Source organism: Ursus maritimus, unplaced genomic scaffold (genome assembly GCF_017311325.1).
Source record: "Ursus maritimus isolate PB19 unplaced genomic scaffold, ASM1731132v1 scaffold_16, whole genome shotgun sequence".
NCBI lineage: Eukaryota > Metazoa > Chordata > Mammalia > Carnivora > Ursidae > Ursus > Ursus maritimus.
In genome coordinates, this window is record NW_024424008.1 from 32,226,141 (window position 1) to 32,253,587 (window position 27,447).

Consider the following 27,447-nt stretch of genomic DNA (forward strand, 5'->3'; position numbering starts at 1 on the left):
CTATAGCAAATTAGTTGGGTGCATCTAGTTGAATTTCAGCTTTTGCATTAGTGAAAGCCTGCTCAAAGGCTAGATAGCCTATGTTTTGGTGCCTTCCTTAAAATATGGGAAAACGGGGTTAGGCATTGTGTTTCAATGCATTGTAATTTGATGTTTTTTTTAATATGCTCTTCCCTTGATACCCCTAACTATTCCACATTAATGCCAGTAAAAAACCTAAATCTGGATTAGTTATTTCTCCACTGAAAACCTCTTTGTGGCTTCCAGTGCAAAGTTTAATAGGTCATTGATGTGAAAACTTGTTTCTTGTGCCCACAGCATCCATTTTTTACTTTTTGTCTTTTGAATAGTACCCTGAATTTTCCAATCATGAGATTTGGAAGGAAACAGCCTATGCTTGGCTCTGAGAATGAGTTTTGATTGGCTTAAGCTAATTAGCATGTCCACAAATCCCTGCCACATTGACTGGCTCAAGGATGGGCATGTGTGCCAAGTCAAGACATAGCCAAAAGGACTCAATTCTATGACTTCAGCTGAGCTGTTAAAGAAGCTGACTTTCTCTTATTGTCCACTAGCCATAAGCCAGCAAGCATGGAATCATAAAGCAAGGACACTAAAAGGAGCCAACCTATAGAAACAGAACTCAGAAAAGAGAGGGAAACTAGATGTGGTCACATCATTTTTAACTCCAGATGCACCATCATCTTAACCTGTATTGACCATTCTCTCAGGTGAATCAGTTTTTCCCTCCCTCCCTTCATCCTTCTCTCTCTCCCTCTGCTCCTTCCTTCTTTCTTTTTCTTCTGTTTCATTAGGTGTTTTGTAGCAAAGCATCCTAAATAATTAAATTTCTCATGGTTTTAACCCAGGTATTTTCCCATGTTTTAGTGACTTTTTAAATTCATTTCCTTCAATCTGCTGTAAGCAAATAATATCATAAATAATCATGTAATGACATTTGTGCAATCAGAATAAGTGGTATGAAGGAAAAGTGCAGGATTCCAGTAAAATCTATAATGGGGGAGCCTAATCAAGTCCGCATGTCATGGAAGGCCTTCTCTGAGGAGGAACCACTTCTGTGGAGACCTAAAGTCCTGGGGACACTTCCACTCCTTGTCAGTTTTGTTGGAGGCAGGACTTGCCTTGTATCTCCCAGGGCTGGAAGTCAAGAGAAGTAAGAGTTTAGACAGTGTGGATACCAAGTGAGCAGACAGGGACAGAGCATGTCAGGGAACACTCTTAGAAATGGACATGAGACTCAGACATTTGGAAATTCTATTCCGAATGGCTTTGCTCTCTGCTTACCACTCTTTTGTAATACTTTTAAAAAAAATCTACTCCCATTTTTTTTTTTAGATTTCAGCTGCTTTTTGGGGTTGCAGCCACAAACATAGCAGTCTTCAGTTTCAAGTAGAAGACAGTATGCTCTCTGGTAGCTTCTTTTTATCATTACAGTTTCTCCGTTGTTGTGAGTGACAAATAAAACTGATGGGAAATCCCAGCTTTCAACAGGACATCTTAAAACACATTGATGGGCAGTCAGGTTCTACCATGAAGGAAGCATCTGTCAGCTACTTCCAGAAAATGGGGGTTGCCTTTTGGCAGAGAACTGAGAACACAATGCCATGGCCTAACTCCTCTAATAAAGAATGCTGGATTTAAAATAGAAATTTCAGCCAACGGCACCGCTTTTAGCAAGTAGCAGTGAGCATCTTCCAAAGCAGAATACAAATACAACTCCACTTAGTGAGAACTTCTGAATGTGTCAGATTTGGAGGGCTCCTGTGTAAGTTACATTCTAAATTTAAATGTCTGGGAACATAGATTGGACTATTCTAGGGGATTTGCCTTAGAGATAACCAAATCTGAACGGAGGTTTCTATTCTGCCAAATGGGGCCAAGAGCTTTCAGATCAAATTCCATTTGGGTGGTGCCTTTTTATTTCAGAATCATTTTGGCTTTCAAGGTATATTTGTAATTTCTTCCCAGCCACTGAGTAAAATAACTCTAAAAGACAGGAAGATGCACTGACTACTCTGATTCCTGTCAATATGGGAGAAACCAGTGCTGAACTTTCTGAGTTGTAGAAGTTTCTTTCTAGTCCTATTTTGATTTCCTGTTAATGGCCTCAATATTTATACCCGTTCTTTCAAGATATGCAGATATGCTTAGTGACATGTAAAGTGATCCATAGGATCTATTTATTTAGATGGTGACATGTATACAAGAATTGGTGGTGGAAATGAAGTCTTTCTTGAACAACTGAGAAAGAGAAAGACTATTTCTGCTGATCATTTATGTATAAGAAGAGATTTATTAATCTTATGGAAAATGAGCAAACATAATCTTGGGTGCTTGATGATAGTGCATTAGACAAATAGAAAGGATGTTTATGTTTTGCTGGTATTTCTATTCCTAGATTGGGTATTACTAATTGAGATAAGCAAGGAATGCTTTTTCCTCATTTTAATTCTTTGGGTAGACATTTGCTCCCATGATTATGTAAATTTTAGGAGGGTTTAGAAGAATGAGATGGTTCAAGGAATTTTCAAATTGTTATTGTTATTGTCCAAATATCTCTTCAAATTCTTTCTCAGGTCCATGGGGAGAGTTCCTCTCTTATCTGTTAAGGCGTGTTTTAACTCTTCCAGTGGACTGGCGTGGGTGGAGCCATCTAATAGTATGGGGTTTGACCTACCAAGTTTTGGATAGAGCTCTAAGGCAACATGTAAAACAAAATTCAGAAGAGGCTGCCTGTGATTCTAGAAAATTAAAACTTTATTATGAAATTCTCATTGCCTCTTGGAGGGAAATCATATTTGATGGCAAAGCAAGACTGTTAAAATCAGTAAAGCAGACGACTTTGAGGTCATTGTTACTATCAGAATTTGTTAGGTAAAGTCAATGGAGCCTAATGGCTGCCTGTTTATTAACAGAGTCAGGCTTATTAATTTGAACTCGTTGTGGTAGGAGTTTAATACACCTTGGATGAACAAGTAAGTACATGCATAGATGAACTGAAGAATAAATTACAAAAATATAAATTTAATTAATGAAAAGTGTATAGAAGATTTTGTTATTAATTATTTTATTATAGAAGTTTGAAAAATGTTAATAGAATTTTCTGTCAGCCAAAGGCTTTTTATATCCACTTTCATAAATAAATTTAAAAAATTATGTTTAGTACACATTTCACACTTGGAATTTGGTATTTTATGCAGTACTATTAAAGTCCTTGAAAGAAATTGTCTCTTCAGCAAGCCAAAATCTTGTACACAATTTACTTAATTCGTAAACATTTTTATCTCCATAAATAGTACAAAAGTATTGCCTTGTTGAAATGATCATAAATCACATGGATGATTTTTAATTTTTTGAAAACATCCTCTTATTTGAAAGGATTGTGAAATAGGTTGGATAGAAATGATTATTCTTTTTAGACAGTTTAAAAGACATGGGGGGTGCAAAGACATTTGCATTCCCAAAGACTGCTGACCCATCATACTCAAGCCAAAGCTGGAATCTGGAACCTCTGAGTCCAAGCATAATGGGCACCCACTGTTATTTCCATCCTAATACAATCACCTTTATTTTTTCTGTTAACAGCACTTTTATTTTGGGGGAGAACCACTCCTTCCCAGTTCCCTCTATGTGAATCCATAATGGCTCCAAACTCTTCCCACCCCCTTCCAACCTGCAAGTGGGCCATTTGTAGCATTTCACCAGCACAGTGTCATGGCCAACGGCAGGTACTCATAGAGCCCTTCCCTAGAATGTTCTAATGTTGGGTACTGGTCGTGGTGAGGCTGTGTCCTTTCCACTCTAATAGTGAAGGTAGGAAATTGGGAGCCCACTCTCCCTGATATGTGGTCATTGCTAGTGTGCAAGAGGAGAAGATACAAGAAGATTTTGGTGAAAGAGAATTCTTGATTTTATTTCCTGTCTTCTTTCCTGCCTTCGTGAGGCATTGTTATGTTCTTCCTCTGATTTGTGAACACCCCTTGTTTTCTTCTATTAAATTTCCTTTCTTTCCTAGTGGTATCACTATGTAACTGTCTCAATGCTGAACTCAAGCCATCACTATCTAGCTCTGTGGGTGCCTTGAGCTCTCTGAGCCTTGTTTCCTCATCTGTCAAGAAACAGTTAACAATAGTCCTTCCTTCATGGGATTTCTCTGAGAACTAATGTAAGAGAAATACTTAGCTAAATGCCTGTAATACAGAAAGTTCTCAATAAATGTTATTTTTCATTGCTTCTCTCAGTATTGTTTAAGCTAGCCTCTGTTTGATTTTTGCCACTTCTGACCAAAGCATCATTTAGTTTAGTCAAATAATTGCTATCTTCGTTGCCTTCCATGTAAATGCTAGATTTGTAAGATCTCAATTAATGGCATATTCTAGAGGGAGCTAAACCAGAAGAGACTCAACTATAGGAAACAAACTGAGGATTGCTGGAGGGGAGGTGGATCGGGGGATGGGGTACCTGGGTGATGAGCATTAAAGAGGGCATGTAGTGTAATGAGCACTGTTTCATGCAACCGATGAATCACTAAATTCTATAGCTGAAACGAATAATACACTACGTGTTAACTAAATTGAATTTAATTAAAAGTTAATAAAATAAATAAAATAAAATAGAAAAAATATTGTGTAAATTAACTTCCAGTATTTTCCAAATGGGAATTTCATCCAAGGTCAACGAATGGCTATCCCATGATTTCACATCTAGTCATGGCATTTAAAAAAAAAAAAGACAAAAAGTCTTCTAATTACTAATCTTTGATTTAACTGGGGCAGTAGAATTTAAGAAAGAGTAGGCAGTACACATAATTTACCTAGTAGGCAGAATAGGCACTTAGCATCTAGCCTTTCCCTTTTACAAAGTCTCTCGCTGATACACTGCCATGGTATCACACTCAATAGATGCTGTCTTCACTCTGGACGAACTGTAAAGATGGCAATGCAGACATTGTGTTTATGTGAGTTTTCCCTTTAGGTCCACAGACATATGACATGTATATCACCAAAAAAGGAGGGAACAGAAGTGATGGGAACATAAAACATTAAGCAGAGCTGTAAAGAGAATGAGACTTCTCTTTGACACATATTGTACAACATTTCCAAAGTCTTGGGGATATTTTTGGTATAGTTAACTGGTAAAAGATTTTTTTTAAGTCTGTAGCTCTTTTCTTTTTTCTTTATCAGTGACAATGCACGTCTGGGCTGACAGTACTTTGCACACCTATAGCTTTAATTACATGTCTGATATGTCTCCATCAGTCGGCTTGCACCTTTCCTTTTTTATGCTGGATTGAAAAAAATCTTTAAAAATAATATTAAAAGGGGTGCCTGGGTGGCTTAGTCAGTTAAGTGTCTGCCTTCAGCTCAGGTCATGATCTCGGGGTCCTGGGATCAAGCCCTACATCGGGCTCCCTGCTCAGCGAGGATCCTGCTTCTCCCTCTGCCTGCTGCTCCCCCTGCTTATGTCCTGTCTCTCTCTTTCAAATAAATAAATAAAATCTTCAAAAAATAATATTAAAAGATGGCATTTTAAATCCTATTCTGGTTCCTGGAGTTAATGATTTTATAGACTGAAATTTGGCAGGGCAAAAATGCTTTCCTACTTAACATCAGTTACCCCTTGCTTCTTTCTCTAAATGTAAACTCGGGACGTAGATTAACTAGGGGTCAAATGACCAAGTACTCAAGGAAGAATTATGATGAAGGTGAGCTAAGCTTTGGGATGGATATTCGATTTTTTCTTTTAAGAGTTAATGTACACTGATATATAGACAGCCAGAATAAAACAAGTTAATGATACAGAAAAGACATGGCTAAATTAATCTATTGTGTTTATAACGGGCTATTGTCTCTCCTTGAGGAGACAGGTAGATGTAAGAGGGTGTGTGTGTGTATATATCTGTGAAATCATGTGTATTGGGAAAGGAAAGAAGACCATATCATTTGTTTTTAAGTAGTTTTTTTTTCTTAAAGGAAAAAAATTAAACTTTTTTTTTCCTGAATCTACTAACTTGCATGATCTGTTATGAAGCTTTGTAATACTATCTACTTAAGAAAGATAATTTACTAAATTATATATGCAAGAGGTGATTATTTGCCTCTAAGAATCATCCATGTATCTGAAATTGCAGTTTATTCTGTTTGAAACAAGTCGAAGTTTCCTGGTGAAATTCCATATTGTTATTATTCCTTTCTCTTTCTTGGGAAATAGAGAGCAAGATATTATATGGTATATGTCCTCTTATTAGTGCAAATTATATTGCTGTTCAGGCTCTAGTGAGGAATTTGAAGTTTTTCCACAAAACAGTTTTATGACCTCGTAAAAACTATTTAACTATCTTATTCACTGTGGTTCTCAGTTCCTTTATCTATAAAATGGAGTAATAATATCAGTCAGTCATAGAATTTTTTTAATAAAGAGTAAGTAAGATGTTCCCTGTAAGTGATTTGCCCTCACCCTGGCACAGAGTAAGTGCTCAATATAAGAAGCTGGGGGTTTTTGAAAGCTTGAGTTACAAAATTTTTGGAAAAAGAGTTTCTCTCTTCTTGACTTAACATGACTTTGTTTGAAGTGGCTCTCCATCTGGAAACATCAAGCACTGGCCCAAGATGTCAGAATCTGCACCATGTGTTTGGAGCATCTAGGGAACTAGATCTGTCCAGCCTCCTTCCTCTTTTTCCTGTGTAGCTCTCTGAGGAGGGCTACTTAATGGTCATCTTTCCTTTATTCTTGCTTTCTGGTTTAACTGCTAGTGCCCAGGGTGAGCTGGAGCCTGCTTCCTTCTCTGAGCACCCAGTAACCAGTGTGGTTCCAGACATACTTAACATTGTAAAGCCTTTAAAAGGTCCCAGTGGCTTACAACTCATCTAGTGTGCCTTTTTAACAGATGGTTTTTATATTTCCATTTTGGGGTCTGTGTCTCAGCCATTGTCATCAGGACTGTAGTCCTTTTCATTGTTATTTCTATTCTTTGGGCTTCATATGGAGGCTACCCCTCAGGCTTCTGCTTGGGTTGCAAAGGTTTGGCAAAAGACTATATCCAAGCTTTCAATTGTGGGGTCCTACTTAGAATTTAGAACTTGGTTTGCAACAGAAACAATGTTAGAAGAAGTTGGTTCTTAGATTATCTGAAAGGTCTTTGAAGGCCTTAGCACTTGATTGAGTTCTGCATTTTATTTTTTTTTAAAGATTTTATTTATTTATTTGACAGAGAGATAGAGAGAGAGCACAAGTAGGCAGAGCCGAAGGCAGAGGGAGAGAGAGAAGCAGGCTCTTTTCTGAGCAGGGAGCCTGATGCGGGGCTTGATCTCAGGACCCTGAGATCATGACCTGAGCCAAAGGCAGACGCTTAACTGACTGAGCCACCCAGGTGCCCCTGAGTTCTGCATTTTAAGAATCACTGATGGTCATTTTGTGCAAAAGGAAGGAAGATGTAAAAGGGTAAGGAAGTGGCTGCTTCTTTTCTGATATAATTTCAGTCATGGCCAAGGTTTTAATGATTAGGTTAAATGTTTCTTGACACCATTGCACATCCCACTGTGTACCTTTCTTCTTCTGGTGCCTTTCCTTCTTGCACCTTGTGCCTTTATTCACTTCTGAATAAATACCCCTTCATTCTGTATCACTCTAGGTTTTCTTTCTTCTTTTCCATCATTCTATTACAATTTTTATTGCTTCAGTTAATTTGTTATTAAAGAGATGATGGGGCACCTGGGTGGCTTAGTTGATTAAGCATCTGCCTTCAGCTCAGGTCATGATCCCAGGGTCCTGGGATCAAGTCCCACATCAGGCTCCCTGCTCAGCGAGGAGCCTGCTTCTCCCTCTCCCTCTGCTGCTCCTTCTGCAGCTTCCCCCCCGCCCCGTGCTCTCTCATTCTCACTCTCTCTCAAATAAATAAAATCTTTGAAAAAATAGAGATGATAGAAGCATCCATAACACTAATTCACACTACTTTCTTTAATACCACTTCATACGTACTAGGCATGGTTCTGAGCAGTTTCTGTAGAGGAATTCATTAGTCCCACAGATATCCTATAAAGTAAGTCCTCTTATTATCACTTTTTACAGATGAGCAAATGAACACAGAACCATGTAAAAGCATGTTTACAACACATACCTTGCAGGAGTAGAACTGAGATTCGAATCCAGCCCATTTGCTTCTAGAATCAAAACATTTAACCATTGTGTTATCCTGTATTAAAGTGAGTAGGGGTGATATATTTTTAATGACTGACATTTTAGGCATAGCAAGCACTTTGGGGAAGATATTTTGGGTCAAATGTACTACCGTGTGATAGATCCAGCCCAAACCTAGACTTCAGGGTCAAGTCCTTTTTTTGTGTGTGTTCCTATTTTTGTATCATCCACTTTCCACTTCTGAACTCAAAGAATTGCTCTTCACAAAGCTTGAATGTTGGGTGATAGCAAATCTGAGGGCGGGTGGGCAACAACTTTTAAACTCTTTGCAAGATGAATGTTTATCAGGAACTGGACTGTTTTGACCTTGAACTCAGCTTCGATGATCTAAACCTTAGCTATAGTAATTGTTGACATCATTAAATCTACTGATGCTCTTAGAGACTTTTTAGCAATAGTAGAGGGTGTGTTTAATAATTGAACAGCCTAATTTATCGGGAGAAAAATTAACCACTGTGGACAGAGGGTTTTGCAGCCAAAATATACTACAGTAGCAGAATAGAAAGAAGAAATAAGAAACTTCACTGAAAAAAAAAAGATTTCCAATTTCCCTTTTCTAAATTTCAAACACATGTTAAATATATTCAATTTATGGTATTTAACTCCCTCTGAATGACCAAAGGCAATATTAACTACAAGAAAGCCCAAATCTAGTACACAAACTCTTACATATCTATGAGTTACCCTGATCTTCTTTTTAAAAAAGTTACTCTTTTAGTAGTTTTATGAGTCCTTATTGTGGAGAAGAAACATTGAATTATAGAAATCCAGACATTTTGGCAATTATGTTTTCTAATGTTCACAGCTTAATGATGTATTAATTGGGGGTTGAGGCAAGTGACTTGAGCAAATGCATCAGGGACTAAAATATTAATAGAATAAACCTAGATAACCTTGGGTGTGGTGATGCATTTAGATAAAACACAAAAGACAGGATCCATGAAATAAATAATTGATAAGCTGAACTTTATTAAAATTAAAAACTTTCACTCTGCAAAAGTAATACCAAGAAAATGAGACAAGCCACAGACTGGAACTAAATATTTGCAAAGGCACCTCTGATGAAGAACTGTTATCCAAAATATACAAAGAACTCTTAAAACTCAACAACAAAAAAAGAAACAACTTGATTAAGAAATGGGCCAAAGACCTTAGTGGACCTTGACCAATATAGATATACAGATGGCAAATATGAAAATATACTCCACATCGTATGTCAACATAGAAATGCAAATTACAACAACAGTGAGATACCACTACATATCTATTAGTATGGTCAAGCTCTAGAACACTGACAACTCCGAATGCTAACAAGGATGTGGAGCAAGAGAAACTCTCATTCATTGCTAATGGAAATGCTAGTGCTAATGGTGCAGCCAATTTGGAAGAGAGTTTGGCAGTTTCTTATGAAAATAAACATAATCTTACTGTATAATCCAACAATCATGCTCCCAAAGGAATTGAAAATTATGTCCACACAAATACCTTTAATCAGATGTTTATAATGGCTTTATTAATAATTGCCAAACTTGGAAGCAACTAAGATGCCCTTCAGTGGGTGAATAAACAAACTGTGGTACAACCAGAAAGTGGAACATTTATTCAGCACTAAAAAGAAATGAGCTATCAAGCCATGAAAAGACATGGAAATACTTTTTTTTTTTTAAGATTTTATTTATTTACTTGAGATAGAGAGAGAGTGAGCAAGAGAGAGCACAAGCTGGGTGAGCAGCAGGCAGAGGGAGAGGCAGACTCCCTCCTAAGCAGGGAGCCTGACATGGGACTCGATCCCAGGACCCCAGGATCACCCAGGATCATGACATGAGTGGAGGGCAGATGCTTAACTGGCTGAGCCACCCAGGCGCCTGTCATGGAAGTACTTTAAATGTGTATTACTAAGTGAAAGAAGCCAAAATGGAAAGGCTACAAACTATATGATACCAACTCTATAATATGCTGGAAAGGGCAAATCTATGGAGACAGTTGAAAGATCAGTGGTTTTCAGGGGTCGTGGAGGGATACAGAGGCCTAGAGATGAATAAGCAGAGCACAGAGGATTTTTAGGGCAGGGAAAAATACTCTGTATGATATATTACGATAGACACATGTCATCTTACTTTTGTCCAAATTAATAGAATGTGCAATACCAAGAGTGAACCCTAACGTAAACTATGGACTTCGGGTGATTTTGATGTGTCACTGTAAGTTCATCAGCTGTAACAAATGTACCATTCTGGGGGTGGGATGATAATAGCGGAGTTCATGCATGTGCGGGGGCAGGAGGCAAGGGGAAAATTTATGATCTTCCCCTCAATTTTGCTTTGAACCTCAAATTTTTCAAAAAAATAAAGTCTTAGAAAAAGAGCTGCTGTATGGGGTACCTGGGTAGCTCAGTCAGTTAAGCCTTCTGCCTTCAGCTCAGGTCATGATCTCAGGGTCCTGGGATCAAGCCCCATGTTGGGCTTTCCGTGAAACAGGTAGCCTGCTTCTCCCTCTGCCTGCCCCTCTGCCTGCTTGTACACATACTCTCTCTCTCTCTCTCTGTGAAATAAATAAATAAAATCTTAAAAAAAAAAAGAGCTGCCATGAAATAAATATCTCAAATTGAGATGTGGAAATAAACAAGGTATATCTATCCAGAAACTGGCTTCTTGGTGTAAAAAATGAGAGGCTTGTTAAATTCCAGCAGTATTTAAATACATAACCAAAATTTGATTTATTGTATGTCACTAATTAAGTTCAATACAAATATAAAACCATCAGCTATTTAAATGATTACTTTTATTTAAATGTGATTGTAAAACAATGATTTCATCAATTGTCTGACAATAGGCAAGTAAACAAATAAACCTAAAAATTATGAGTCAGGATAAATGCTAGGTAGAAACATAAGCTTGATGTTCTTGAGAATCACAAATGGAATATGGCTACTTAGATAGGGTGGTTTGGAAGATTTTCATTAGGAAAGTGACATTTAAATTGCAACCTACCCTCAAGGAACATATAGACCAGTATGGGACACAGACCAGGAATCAATGACGTATGATTCAGTTTGATAAAGATTACCACAAACCTAGAACTGTGGTGACGAAAAAACAGAGTGGGGAGTGTCTGTTATTTGTCTGGAAAATCTCCACAGACCTTTTAAATATTTGGGCTGGGATACAAAGGGTAAGTAAGAGTTTGGATGTCTGTTATGTGCTCTCTATAATTTGCTAATGCCAGGGGGCTACCAGAGCAGATACATAATAGGTTTTTTAGTGAATGCTGTCCCACATCACCCAGACCGTCAACACCATGCAATTGAGTCACTCTTTTGGAGATTCCTTCACTGAAGAGAGCCTTATTCAAAAACTGGTCAGTTGAGGGTGGGGGAGATACAAAAGGCCCGCCTTCCCTGCCTCCATCTGAAGGTTTCTCTTCAGAGGTGAAGATTCATCCAGTTTCAGAGCTATCCATGGGATCTAGGATCAGCAAAAGCCTAAGTTGTGACTTTACTACAATTCAGCTTCTCCTCCTGTCCAGTCCTGTTTCCTTCACTCCCTCACAAGTTTTGATCTTCAATAAAGAAACTCCTGCATGCAAATATCTGTCACAGAGTTTGCTTCCAGGGAAACCAACCTGCAACCACTCCTCAATAAACACTTATTGATTGTTTGGTTGACTGAGATTCATTTAGAAATAAAGATGGGAGTAAAGCGTACATTAACACTTAGTACTGACTGCTACAAATATTAGAGGGAGATTGTGAAGATTGAGGTCCAGATGCCTCAGTACATTCTTTTGTGCTGTGTGCTCTGTGCACATCCTCTTACTATTTTGAGTCAAGTTAGGTCCCCCCTATTATTTGTAATGTTGATGTTTAAGGATAATTAAAGTAAATGACTCCCATCCTGTCTGGCTCCCACCTCAAGCTCTTGAGAAGAATTTCAGAAGCAGCAAATGACTAGCTCTCCTCTGATGGATAATTTGGTTTTATGCATTATGAATCACTTCCATAATGCTGGTGAGGCATAAGTGGAATATACACTAAAGGGATCATCCTGGGCCTCAAGATGAGCTTCAAACTACCAAAATCCAAGGAGGGAGGTTCACATAACTGTAGTTAGATGTGGGCACAGATAAACTTTTGTGATTGGTTACCTTCTTTTAAGTCTCCATTTTTCTGGTGACAGTCTTCCTTGTCATGGGTTTGGGACATCAAATATTTTGAGTTGGTGATGCAGGAACTCCAATTTTTAAAACTATTGGTATCTCATTGCAACTTCTGATTTCAGAAGTTTTACATTTACTAGAAATGTTAGTGCTGATGCATTTGATTGCATAATTAGAGACGGCCCCCTGAAGCATTGTTATTTGGCTTTCCTTTCCAGCTTTCTGGAGATTTTGAGAGAAGATGTCTAGCCTCCCCTAGGTGTGTCTGTCAAACACTGTTGATTGTTATTCAGTGTGAGACTGAGATGACTGATAAAATAAATGAGTAGAATAAACAGCAGAATTAGTTTTTAATTTCCTTTTTCCCTTGATTGCTCACAGTGTGTGTTTGCAAAGGCATGAAATTATGGCACCTCTTTTGTATCAGAAATGCCAAGAGCTTGTTTAGTTTGCTGTGCTAAAAATGATGATTTTCAAGACCCATTACAAAGAAGGTAAAATGAAAGAGAGAAGCATTTTGAGGGGGAAAATGAAAACAAAATGGTTTTGGTTTTTCTTAAGCTCTCTTCTGTATGGTCATCTTACCTTTTTTTTAATGAAAAGTTTGTAATGATAGTTCGGATGTGAATTCTACAAAGCCTTACCTGTCTTATTCCTCCCCTTCTATTCTCCTCCCCTCCTTTTTCCTCTTTCTCTTCTCCTTTTTCTTCTCCTACTCCTCGTCCTCCTTTTCTGGTGGTATTTTAGAACTACAAGTTCAATCTTGGTTAATGATGTTAATGCTTAGGAATTGTAGATGCATCTGGCAGGGAAGATACCATTGCCTTTCTTTCGCCTAGTCCATATTTAGCTCAACTCATCTCCAATATGTTAATGATGAGATCAGTCTGGACTCTGCTGGAAAATTTTTGGGGCCTTTGATTTGGTCTTTTCGTTCTATTGTACCTTGAACAAGTCACTTAGCTACTAATTAATCACTTAATTAGTATTTATTTGGCACCACCCAGTTACCAGGGGTTTTGGTACACACTGAGAATAAGATGGGAAACAAAATAACCTGGCATTTCCCTCATGGACACTGCAGTCTAGAGAGCATAGAAAATGAGAGGTAGATTAGCTGAGATGTGTAAGAAAGATAGGCAGGGGCCTGATCCTATGGTAGTTTTAAGGTATGTTAAAAACTTTGTTTTTATTCTAAAAGGGTTAAGAAACCTTGGAAAGATTTTAAGTGTGAAAATGACAAGATTAGATATGATTTTCATAAATCTGGAGTCTGGGCTAGATAATGAACAATGAAGAGGCATATGGCCGGAAAAGAGTGAGAGACAATGACAGTGTAGACTGAAGTCTGGCAGAGGAGGTAGTCGTGTTTTTGAAGATAAAGAGAAATGGACAGACTTTTAAAGATTTGAGGTAACCTCAATGAGACTTGGTGAAGGAGAAAGGGGATTAAATAAAAACTTTAGATTCCTGACTTGGGTTTGTGGATGGATAGGTGGCTCTGCCATTTGTTGAGATGGAAAACAGTGAATGAGAATTAGGTTCAAAGGGGAAGATAAATTCAGTTCTCAACATGTTAAATTTGAAATGCCACTGAGGCATTCAAGTGGGGATGCCAAGGAGCCACGTTGGAATTTAGGTTTGGAACTCAAAGGAAAGATCTGAGCTGGAGATATATAAGAAGCTGATAATAAATGAATAGTAAGTGATACTTTGAGCATAGCTGCTGAGAGCATCTTGAGAGAAAAACATTGTGTAGTATTCAGAAGGAAGGGAGTGTAGAAAAGGGAACTTTGGTCCAAAGTCTGAAGATCACCAACATTTCAGGAGTGTGTGTGTGTGTGTGTGTGAGCGAGAGAGAGAGACAGAGAGACAGAGAGAGAGAATCATTGTGTAAAGCAATAAGGGTATCTATTAAAGTAAGAAAAGGACTGAGATATTCAGAGATTTGAGGAGAAATGAGGGTCTGAAATAGTTCTTGCAGAAAGTGGATGAAGGATTATAGAAGAAATACAGTAGAATTTTTTAGGTGTTTAGACCTATTGAGGTTATTCATCATAAATTTAAAGCAGTTTCAATCTGTTCAGTAAATTTCTCAAAGCAATGTTTGACTTTCTAGGCGTAAGAATGGAGAAAAGAGGTTTGAAATGGTGTGGGATTTTCTAGATGGGTTTGATTTAGAAAAATAGAGCAGGAAGGAAAAGTTAGATTTGGCAAGGGGGTTTTAAAATGAAGACTATGAGTTTTAAACTTAGATTAAAAGTAATTAAAGGCAGGAAGAGACTAAGACTATTAGTCAGAAGTATAAATGAAATGGAGGTGCTGATATGATCCACATGGCTTTGAGTGAGCAAGATAGGAGAACAGGACACCATGGTCAGAAAAAAGCATGCTTGCATTAGTGGTTTTGGGTCAGAGAGATTAGGATAATGAAAAGAGACGATTACGACTATGGATGGCTGAGGTGAGTGGAAGAGAAGGCTTCAGGCATGACAAGGTCAACAAACTGAGAAGTGTGGGTATATATGACAATCATTCAAGATAACTGCAGGAGTTGGTCAGTGTAGACTCTAAGTCAGGTGCCAAGAATTTTATGAACAAGAAGAATGGTATGGAGGTAATTCCTCTGCAATAATAATTGATCAATAATTATAAGGAAAATAATAATAATAATAATAATAATAATATCTACTGATTATTTTTCTCTGCTAAGAATTAATTGATTTATATGCATTATGTCCATTAACCTTTACCATAAACTAAAGACATTATTATCCCCACTTTATTATTACAAGGGCATTATTATACCCCATTGAGGAAACTGAGATCATAGGGAATATTAGATTAAAACCAGGGTCTGACTATAGAACTCACAGTCTTATTCATTATTTTATACTACCTATTCAACAAGCTTTTGGAAGGATTAATTGTGATATGTAAATGTGGAAAATGTATGTGATTATTAAATTCCAAAATGAATACAAATGTGAAGTACAAAGCATATTTATTATCATTATTATTATTATTATTATTATTATTATTATTATTTGCTTTTCTAAGCTAATTTCTCCTCTCCTGCATACTCAAGTAACTAAATCCATGCTTGGGTGAACAAACCCATTAGTCTACGGCCAGGAAATGGGCTTTGGTCAAAACAAGTAGAGTACCTGGATCCATAAAGAGAGTGAGTGAGGTTGTCTCTTATATTCATCCCTGTGGTGTACTCACAGCATAATTTACATAATTTTTAAGAAAATCTTGTGATGCCATAGAGCTGGTGAGGATTAACAGGCCCTGAGTTCTAGAGAACATTTTCTCCCTTCTAATCAAACTGGCCTGAAAGGCAAAGGGAATCCCCATGAAACACTGGAAAACAATGAAATGCACCCAGCTCATTAGCTCCTTAGCTCTAGGTACAACTGTAGGGTAGAGATGGCAGATCAGGGTAGGAAGAAGAACTCAAGAGAGGCTTCATGGAGAAGATGGTTCTAAAGCTGGACCTTGAGTGGGCATCTTTAGAATATTCTTACTGATTTGTACCTGAAATGAAAACTGTACCACATTTTGCCAGAATATTCTACATGCTCTAGTATAGATTTAATAAATTAGTAAAAGGCTACATTTATGTATGATTATTAGAAATAAATAGACATTGTATCTACAGTAGTATTCTTGGTTTCAAATAGCATATGATCTTACATCAGAAACTGGGGATGTACTGTATGGTGACTAACATAATATAATAAAAAATCATTATAAAAAAAATCAAACAGCATATGATGATAATATGTACAGTTTTGGAAGTGAAGAATAGACAGAGATGAGTTGAACCAACAAACATTTTTTGTATCTAGACTCTCTGAAACTACTGGTTTCAGATGTATATCTATATGTAGATATAGATATTTCAGAGATATATATTATACATACTCTATTATATGTATAATATATAACAATATGTATATTATATGCATAATACATATATGTAATAAATGTAATGTATACATATATATTGTACATGTACATACACATATGTGTATATAATTAAGATATATAAATATATAACACATACATATATATAAATATATGTATATTTTTCTTCCCGAGAGGAAATACAAGAGAGGGAACAGAAGAATGGTCTAAGAAATGGGGAAGTGCATTCTTACCTATGATTTGCCCCATTCATTCTGGAAATAGAAAGTCCCATGACCTCTCTGAATCTTTGATTCTTCATCAACAAAATAAAAGATTATATCTGGTTACATGATTCTATGGTTTTGATTCGATGTTAGAGCATCTATGAGCCTCCTTTGTCCTGCCTCTGCCTGGAGTGATACTGAGAGGAAGCAGCCCCTCTACCTGTCTTCATATGATTTTTCTGAGCTTCTGGGATATTGCACAAGGAATTTCTGAAATACAGATATACATTCCCAATGCATAATCACTCTTGTTCAGTCAGTGGCTTGGCTAGGGGGAACTTGCCCCTTGATTGACTTTCTGTACAGTAAAGATGTGTTTACCGTGACATCGTTTTGCTTTTTATTGAGAAGTCTCTTTCATGTATGTAGAACAAGACCATTGGTGATGTGTATTTGCTGCTTTATGATGACAACTGCACAGGTATTTCCATTATGTAGCTCATTTTTCAGGAGCTTAGACCTTTTCAGTCAAGGTCTACTTTTGGCAAATCATGAGACGGGCTTTCAGTTAAGGGTATTTAATTTTAGAGTGTTGGCAGAAAACCTCATGGTACTTTCACTTTCCTTGTCTCTTTTATGCACATGCGCGTGCATGCACATACCCCCACACACAGGCACCCTAAACAAATGCAAAACAAAGACATGAAGCCATTATGGAAACAAGAACTAGTACATGCATATACTACAGCTTCACAAAGAATCTGAATTAAAATGAAATTTGCCAGGCCCCTACTTCTCAATAGTTTTAATGATGATGGACACGTAAATGAATACAACATTTGAAGGATTCAAATTTAAACATTCAGAAGCTTTATTCTCTGAGTTATTATTTCATTGGGATTTGAAGCATGAAACCTAAAAAAGTGTTTCTTTCCCCTTGGAAGCAGGCACATAACTCCCATTAACTCCAGAAGGAGGAATTATACATGAGAATGAGGACAGACAATAGACAAATAAGTATGCATGTTCAGTTGCCAGACTAACTCAATAGCCTATGATAGATCTTTGAGAGCCTTTATAGTCTATGAGATCAATAATCCATTATAGCTCATACTGGTGACTAAATGACTTCGGGGATTGGTAATGGCATCTGAAATCTTTTACCTTTAAGCCATGGCTTGTAATAAATCTGAAGTTCCTCTCAGACATAACCACCTGGTTGCAATAAGGGTGTCTTAGTTTCAGCACCTTGAGGAAGGCTAGCAAATAATAAGACTCAATACATAGATATTGAATGAAAGGATGAACAAAGAGAAAAATATTTTTTTCTTCATACTCAGATCTCTTCAGATTCTCACTTTTTCCTGGGCTTGGCACATTCAGGTTTTGCCTGATACCTGGTTATTCCTTCTTCCCATCTCTGAGCCAGTGCTGAGGTTACCTGCTTCTCTTCTCTTTTAATCATGGTGTTTCTTTTGCCAGATCACAATCATTTTGTCATTGGACTTGCTAATCAATGACTCTTTTTGAGAGGGAGAGGGTATGAGTTGTTGAATCATTGTAATCTATGGAAGCAAGATATTACCAAGAGCTCCTAGCCTTAGATAATTTAGAAATTATCATTTCTAAAGTGAGAGGCAGAAAAGAGAAAAGGCCAGTTTCCAACATGAAATCTGGCATATAACAGATGTTCAAATAAGGTTCAACAAATATATAAATAATTAGAAACAAAAATGATAAAGCTAATATGTTTATGCACATCTATCTGTGGCATGATATTAAAGGTTTTATTTACATTTCTTATTAAGTTCTCCCAAGAATACTAAAAAAGTATACCTCATCTTCATTTTTAAAGATCAGAAAACATTAAAAGAAACCTAAGAACTTTCTCCAGACAACCTATCTCATGTATCTCTGAACCAGAATTCTATTCCAGGTCAGTCTGACACAATTTTGTTTTTGCTGCTGTCATGTTGTTCTGCATTGTTTTTTCTCCCACTATTTTTACGTCCTAACTTTGGAACTGTGGTTACACTGGCAGCACGAGGCAGTGTGTGAGCCTTAGTTGTACTTTCATAGTATTTATGATATCAGGCACAAGCTATGCCAAGTCATAGTGACAGTAGCTAACATGTTTAGGGATATCATGCCTACTAGCTTACATTTATATACCTAAACATATATGATGCCATTTGATCATTATAACAAGCCTGTGAGAAGTAAGGCATGTATTTTTCAGATGCTAAAACTAAGATCCACAGCTCTGACGCATCATAATCATAATCACCCATAATTTACATTAGAATTCACTCTTGGTTTTATACATTCTGTTAGTTTGGATAAATGTATAGTGACATGTATCCATCATAAAATTATCATACAGACTATTTTAAGTGCTCCAAAAATCCTCTGTGTTCTGCCTATTCATCCCTCACCCCCCCCAACCCCTGACAACCACTGATTTTTTTTTCACATGTAAGCAGAGAATACTCTTTCCAGAAAAGTACCTCTGAAAAGAAGGGAGATATGAATCATGAGGTCAATGGCAGGCCTTTATTTTTCTTTAAAATAAGAGAGATCATTCATTTATAAGCTACAGGAAAGTAGTTTGAATACACAGAAGAAAATAGGTCAATTAGTGGAGTGAGAGTGGAACAGAAGAATTGAGAGGAGGTAGTCTATATCAAGAGGTTGAATTGTGCTTCAGGAGTTTACTATGCAAGAAGTATTTCCATGCTAGTCACTTTCCAGACCTCTCTCTTTCTCTCGTGCATGTATGCATGTGCACATGCGCACGTGTACACACACAGACACACACACCCAGAGTCACTCTGACCTTCTGTCTGTGCAGAACATTGACACTGTATTGCCACATTTACCAATAGCATCCAAAGGATTATTGACCTTTTTGATCCTACTCTTCATCTGACAATACAATAGAATAAACTTTGGTAACAAACATGGCTTCCATCTTTGTACTCCACTTGATCCCTGTGGCTTGCAGAAAGTGATATGTAATTCAAAGAGTATCATTAAAAGCCTTTTAATAGATGGATAGATAGGTAGGTAGATATTACATATCCATTATATATCTATATATATGTTTTCCTTTGTACAGCAAAGGAGACCACCACTAAAATGAAAAGGCAACTTAGTAAATGGGAGAAAATATTTGCAAATCATGTATCTGACCAAAAGCTAATATCTAAGATATATAAAGAACTCCTATAACTCAAAAGCAAAAAAAAAAAAAAAAAAAAACAACAACAACAACAACAACAACAACAAAAAAAAAACCAAAACATTCAATTAAAAAGCTGGGCAATATATCTGAATAGACAGTTTTCCAAATAAGACATATACATGATCAATAGGCATATAAAACTGTGTGTCACAATGAGGGAATTTTACTGTATGAAAATTACAAACTATTTTCCAGGTCATAAGAGCTACCTAAAATGGAAAGCAGACTAAGACAAAGGAATCTAACTATGATAACTAGACTGAAGAGAATAAGAAAAAAAAAGGAACCATCCTACATAATTATGGAAAACAGTATTTTGATTAGAAACTGAAAGCTTAAGACAAGCAAATAAACAAATAAACAAAAAGTCTACAAATTCTGTACTCTAATTGGTAAAATCATTTCTCAGAGGATCATGGTTTAGCAATTCCGAAATTACTTATATGTATACTAGGGTTGAACAAATAATTAAGTATATTGTAGATAATAGGAGCCATATTTCTCACGGTCTGAGAAAGAAATTACTAATAAGGACAGAACTGAAGGCAAGAATGAACCCTGTGCTGATGAATCAGACTTGGTATTAGCTTGGGTATTTTTAAAAATTTGTAGAAGATGGAGTGAATATAGGTATGTGTGTATGTACATACGTACGTATGCATGAGTCACTAATACCCATACATAGAGTCCCTAGCTCTGTCCACTGAGAGAGCCTAGAAGCACTCACTCCCCAGAAGAAATGAGCACTCCCAGTAGTCAGACCTTGGTTCCTGAATTACAATGAATCAAGGCTCCTTGGAGAATTGGGTGATTCCTTGGAAGAAGCAAAATAGAACCTGTTAGGCATCTCTGGGCTAGATAGCTCCCATCAGCCAAGGGCAATCCTGAGATGGGAGCAGGCATGAAAACAACAACAGCAACCACTCTCTTCTCTGCATCTATGATCTTTTTACTATCTCCAGAGTTTTACCTTTTGCAGAATGTCATATAGGTGGAATCATATGGTATGTAACCATTTCAGGTTGGCTTTTGTCACTTAATAATATGCATTTAAGGTATCTCCATATTTTTGATGTCTTGATAACTTTTTTTTAGTGCTGAATAATATTCCATTTTCTGGATGTACTATAGTTCATCCATTCACCTACTGAAAGGCACCTCAGTTCCTTGCAAGTTTTAGCAATTAGGAATAAAGCTGCTATAAACATCCACGTACAGGTTTTTGTGTGGGCACGTACAGGTTTTTGTGTGGGCATAAGTTTCCAGTTCATTTGGGTAAATACAAAAGAATATGATTGCTGTATCATATGGTAAGAATATGTTCAGTTTTTCAAGAAACTTTCAAAGTTACTGTACTGTTTTACATTTCCCCCAACAATGTATGAGAGTCCCTGATGTTCTGCATCCCTGGCAGCATTTGGTGTGGTTAGTGTTCTAGATTTTGGCCGCTCTAATAGCTGTGTACTGGTCAGGGCACTTGATTTTCTTACTTGAAATGACAGCACTAAGAAGTAGTCTCATTTTATTACTCCTGTGCTCATTTTATTACACCAGATCCTCCCCTAGGAAGGTCGTGATCACTGGCAGTACTGTGCCTCTGAACACTCAGTGATGCTACTTATTTGCACCCTCCCTTTCCTTCCTTCCATAATACAGAGTTTGAAATAATTTCTAATTATCACAGTGCTGGGAAAAGAACAAAAGCTAAGTAGTCAGGAGACTTTAAATATGGCTCCAGGTCATGCAATAATAACTTGTGAGTCATTTAAAGCAATGTAACCCTTCTGAGCCTTCATTTCTCCATTAAAAAAAAAATAGTATTTGTTCCACCCAATATGGATGAAGTGCAAATAAACTGAGGTAGAACACATACCTTCAGTTACTGGATTGACAGTCAATATAAGATATCGTCATTATTTTGTAAAAGCAAGAACAAAGCACAATGCAATGTTTCATGCAGTTAGAGGACAAATTTTCTGTCCTTACAGGCAAGGTCAGGGTGTTGCAGGCCCAAACTACTGATGCCTCCCAATGCCCAGGGATTTTAGGTGCAGGGAACATGTCTGGTTCATGCTTGTGTTTTGCACTGTGTCTTGTGCATAAAGAGGGCCAGGTAAATGTGTGTGAAATGGAAGGAATTTGATTCCCTGGAGGCTAGTGCTAGTTCTGTTTCTGCTAAGATAAAACAAATGTTTCTCGACTGGCAGATAATGGGTGATATAATAAAAAGTGGAAGAGGGGGACTCTGTGGAATAGAAATGGAGAAAAAATAGAAAAGAAAATACTTTTGCCTTCCATGTTAACATTTCCATATTCAATAAGATTCATTTGTGAGGAAATTATGGACCTAGAGCACACTGTTTTCCTGTTGAGGAGATTTTACATAATCTCAAACTCAGCCCTTTGATCCCAGAGAATTTCCAGTTTTGTTGCAGAGATATGATCACATAGAACCATGAAAAATAAAACCAAGATAAATGAAAGTTTTGTTTATTGGTCACTACTGATAAATACTGTATGAGTTTTTAAATGTGTGCATATATGTATGTATACATATTCACAATTTTTAAGGTAAAATTGTAGTAACCCTAGTAAATATTGCAATTACCCTAATTATACAGAATGAAAAACAGGGTAAAAGAGGTGAAGTGATTTATCTATAGTCACACAACTAAAATATGGAATATCCAAGTTTTTGTTTGTTTTTTTTATGAGAGGGATAGAGAGCGAAAGAAGGTGGGGGAGGGGCAGAGGGAGAGGGAGAGAGAGAATTTTAAGCAGGCTCCACACCCACCGTGGAACCTGATAAGGGACTTAGCCTCACGACCCTGAGATCATGACCTGAGCCGAAATGAAGAGCTGGACACTTAACTGACTGAGCCACCCAGGCGCCCGTAGGAAGATCTAAGATTTATTTTATTCTATTTTTAAAAGATTTTATTTACTTATTTGAGAGAGAGCACATGAGTGAGGGGGAGGGGCAGAGGGAGAAGGAGAAGCAGACTCCCCACGCAGCAGGGAGCCCTGCACAGGGCTTGATCGCAGGACCCTGAGATCATAACCTGAGCCAAAGGCAGACACTTAACCAACGGAGCCCCCCAGCTGCCCCAAGCTCTGAGATTTCAGTCCCAGTCTGCACATGACCAGTTCTGCCCCGTATGTTTTCCAAGTGAATAAGTGTGAAATGTTGTGTTTCTTACTAAAATAACAATGACAATAGATGGTCTGGGCCATCGGTGAACGTTTTCAACTTAAATTCGTTACTAAAAAGATAATATATTTTAGATAGGTGGGTAAGAACATTCATATTGTCAGGAAAGATCATGAAGACATCTTTTTAAGAGAGAGAAAATTGCCAGATTGTCACACATTTTCAAACTTAAGGTACTTTTCTGAATTCAATTATATCATTTGAATTATGACCTTCTTCCTTATTTAATACTTCCTTATTTATTCATCCAATTATCAAAATCAAGTATTACCATGTACTAGCCGGGCTGTAGTCTAGGTGCTAGAAATACAGTGAGTAAAACATAAAAATCACTGCCTTGGATATCAGAAAGAGGCCCCGAATTGGATGTGCAGATGTGGGAGACAGGCAGAAAGTAACATCTGCTTCCCTGACTCTTTCTTCCTAAGAAACAGCCTTAAGCCCCTTGTGGGGGTGGTAGTGTGAGAGAATGATACATCCTCTCACCCCTAAGGCCACTGGAGGAGGAATAGAAGCAAAGCCCATATGTTTCTGAGAAAGGATAGGAAACCCTCCAAATTTTATTCACTATGTTATAGCATTCCAAAAATGATATAACAGATGTAGAGAAGTATTGAGCTCATGCCTACAGGATTCACAGGCCTCACAGGTAGCCTCTTACCCCAAAGCAACTTTTGAAAATGCAGTTATAGCTCAAGTGGTGTGATGCCACCTTGCCAAGCTATGGTGTTACTGGTGTGCTATTTACCTTCCGTGAGCTATGTATGAAATCATTTCTCCCATCACCAAACTGTGAGGATCTAGGGAAATGAGGTAGAAGTGGGAGTGGCTACTCTGAGTCTTCTCCCTAGTCAATCCACTTGCAAAAGTTTTATTTCTGTCTTCATGGTATTTGAAGCTGTTTTAGAAGCCACTATTCCATGGAGAAATTATCAGCAGATTTAGGAGCAGCCGTATGAGTTTTTCAGCAGCTTCTTTGACAAGATCCTAGATATCGTATATCAGTGGCGTTGTACACCACTGGGACCCTTGGTGGTTGCTTCCTGGAGATTCTTGACATTTGCAATGCCTTCTGGGAAGCCTACTTCGGTGCTGCAGGTACCGAGGAACTGTGGTAGTCACTCCTCCAACTTTTGTTCTCAGCCCTTCCAATGGTTGAATAGGCCTCTAATTCTGTATTAAGCCCTTCTTACTTGGACGATCTAGAATGGCTTCTGTTTTACTGCCTGAACTCTGACTGATAAAGGGTCTTTATGATTTGGATGTGTTCCCAGGGAGAGAAAACAAATCACCAAAGTGGGTAGAGGTGAGGGGACTGGTGTGAACTGGGACATGTAACAAATTGGGGAAAAGCAAATATGTGTGTAGTCCCAAGAGGCCTAGTCCAGTGGAATGACACCCTAAGGAAATCCTCTTATCATGAATATAATAAAGTCTTTACTTACATGAAACACAGTAGTAAGCCTTGCCTGTATAGAGCTATTCAGTTTATAAAACAGTTTCATAAACATTAACTCCCTTGGATTTGGGGAGAAGTCTCAGAGTGAAGAGGTGAAATACATATCCTCTGTCTCACTCCCTTCTACGCAATCATCTTACCTCAACACCATAGAAATTCTGTGTGAGTGGTATGGCGGGCACTATTATTTGTCCTTTACAGATGATGAAACTGAAGTTTTGAACCATTAGATTTATTTCATTAACTTACTCAATGAACAGATGTGTGCTGGTCATTCGTTGTGTGTCAGCTGTTGTGTTAGAGACCGGGCATAAAAGAATAAACAAGACAAACATCTCCTGGCCCTCATGCTTCTTACTTAGTGAGGAACACTGACGTGACATAAATGATGTTTAGTATAATAACCACTTTTACAAAAGGGAAAGACAAAGGGTGCTATGGAGGCCTCAGCTTTCATGAGACTCAGGGAAGGCCTCTCTGGGGAGCTAATACCTACCCTGTTACTGGGAACTGAAGATGGACTAAGCAGTGGGGCCTGGCCCACACTCACACAGGCAGGAAATGGAAAAGCCTGGAATGCATTTCAATTTCAGGTTCCTGAACTTTGGCTCCAATGCTCTCTCCTCTATACAATGTTGATGGAGTTGCAGCTACTTTCCTGACCCTGAGGACAGACGCTGTGCAGTATTTGTATCAGTCTGGAAGTAAATAACATATCTAATCCTCTATGGCTATGTTGGTTTGGCTGTTTTGGCTGTTGCTTCCTTGTAAAGAGTATAAATCTCAACATAATATGTAAAATCTATGTGTCAGGGCCTAGGCAGGTCTAATACTTCAGAAACACTCATTTCCATTCTGGGGCATGGAAAGGGAGACCAAGCTATTAGATTGAATCATATGGAATTGCTGGTATTTTATCATTTTGACATCAAAAATGACAGTTTCATAGGATTCTTACGTAATACCGAGCTAACCAACCCAGCCCAGGATTGGAGTATTCCCAGTAATTCTTTTAACTCCTTTTACAAACATAAGGTATACTTCATTGAAAAAATAATTGCTGTTGATAAAAGCAATTATCTAGACCCAGATAATCAGGAAGTCTGGGAGAACTCACAACATTTTGAAAGCTTCCATTACAGTTGCGGAGAGAAAGCTCTTTTTAAAAAGTCGTCTAATTTCAAATTGACTTGACCAGGTCAGTAATTTGAGAACTGAAGAAGATCTACAGGATACAATTGACCATTCTGGTTGAATCAATAAAAGATTGACTTAAAAACAGTCTAAATTATAGGGAGAACCATGACGGCACTTAGAAGCATACTTTCTAAATGTAAATTGCTTGAAAATTTGAAATGGGCCATTGCCCATTATTATGGGACAAAGTCTAAAGCAAGTAAATATTTTAACTTTTAGCATTTGGTGCTAAAGAGTATTTATAAACAGATTATGTAATTTTAAACTTTGCATTGAGAAACTTCCATTGTTTTAAAAAAATATGTATTTATTTTACAAACACTGTTTGCTGGGGAAGTGGAGAAACATATTTCCACATGTTGCTGATAAAACTTGAAATTGATAATATCTTTGAGGAGGAGAATTTGGTAATGTGTACTGAAAGCCAGTGAATGTTTATGTCATACATTTTCAACAGGAGTGATATCACCTCCAGGTGGGAGACAAATTGGTGGTGGGGGAATCTTATTCTTTTGAGTCTTTTAATGTATAAAGTGCATATGTGTGTGTGTGTGTGTGTGTGTGTGTGTGTGTGTGTGTTACATGAGGAGGTGATTAGGAAAATTAAAATTACATGAGGGAGCGATAAGGAAAAAAAATCTAAAAAAACATTTGGTGAGTAATAATGAAAAAAATGTTCAGAAACACTGGCTTATATCTTTGAGTCAATAGCTGAAAAATATAGGCACTTTTAGAAAATTATAAAAACTTAATTTTAATGACAATGTCTAGAAGATGTGCAAATATAGGGCTAATATTCATAGCAATGCTATTTATAATAATGAGAAATTGAAAGATACCAAATTTCCAAAAATAGAGGATGATTAAATAAATTGTGATGTATTCCTAAAATAGAATGATATACACTCACCGTATGTGAAAGAAATATGTATGGTATGGAATATGTTCACAATTCTATAATTGAAAAAATTGCACGCTGTTATCAGTTTGTCAAAATGTATATTGACATTTATACCTAGAACAAAACTGACTAAAAGGATTCATACAAAAATACTTTGCAGTGATTATCAATGAATGGGAAATGGCAAGTAAATTTGTCTTCTCTTTTCTCAACTTTTCTCTTTGCTTTTAATTAAATACTTATTTCTATCAACTCAATACGCATGCATAGCTTGAAATTTCAAATAATACTGAATGGATTAAAAATAAGTAAAGCTTTGCTTTTCCTCCACCTCCTTATTCAACTTCCCTGAAGCAACAACTTTCAGCTTTTTCAAAGCTATTTTTCCTTGTGGTTACCTCCATGTAACTTACTTGCTATTTCTCAAATTTTTGTTGGTGGTGTTGATTCTGGGTGTATTCTTTTGACTTCTTATAATATCGTATGAGGATTTATCTTCCTTATGTTTCCCTCAACAATCACAAACACTTCCCCTTCCATCAACTATATCAATATATTTATATCATAAATTTTGAATGCTCAGTATTCTGTGTTGAATTTGTTATAGTCAAAAATAATGTTTGTTGTTAAACTGCATAGTTTACTATGATTACATTTTCTTTTTTATTCATACATTTTTTGAAGCTAATAATTATCTTGTTAATTTTTCATGAGCCTAATCTTTGTAAATTCTCTGATATAAACATTAAACTCCTCTTTCTATGCACAGATGTAATAACATGCCAGTTTTGTTGTTGTTTTGTTTTGTTTTTTCTTGGAGACATCACTTCTGGAGTCCTCCATCTTTCTATACAATTGTTATTAACTGGTTGGGATTATTCACGGTTGTGGTCTTGGAACTTCTCTTTATTGCTAGCCTGAAAA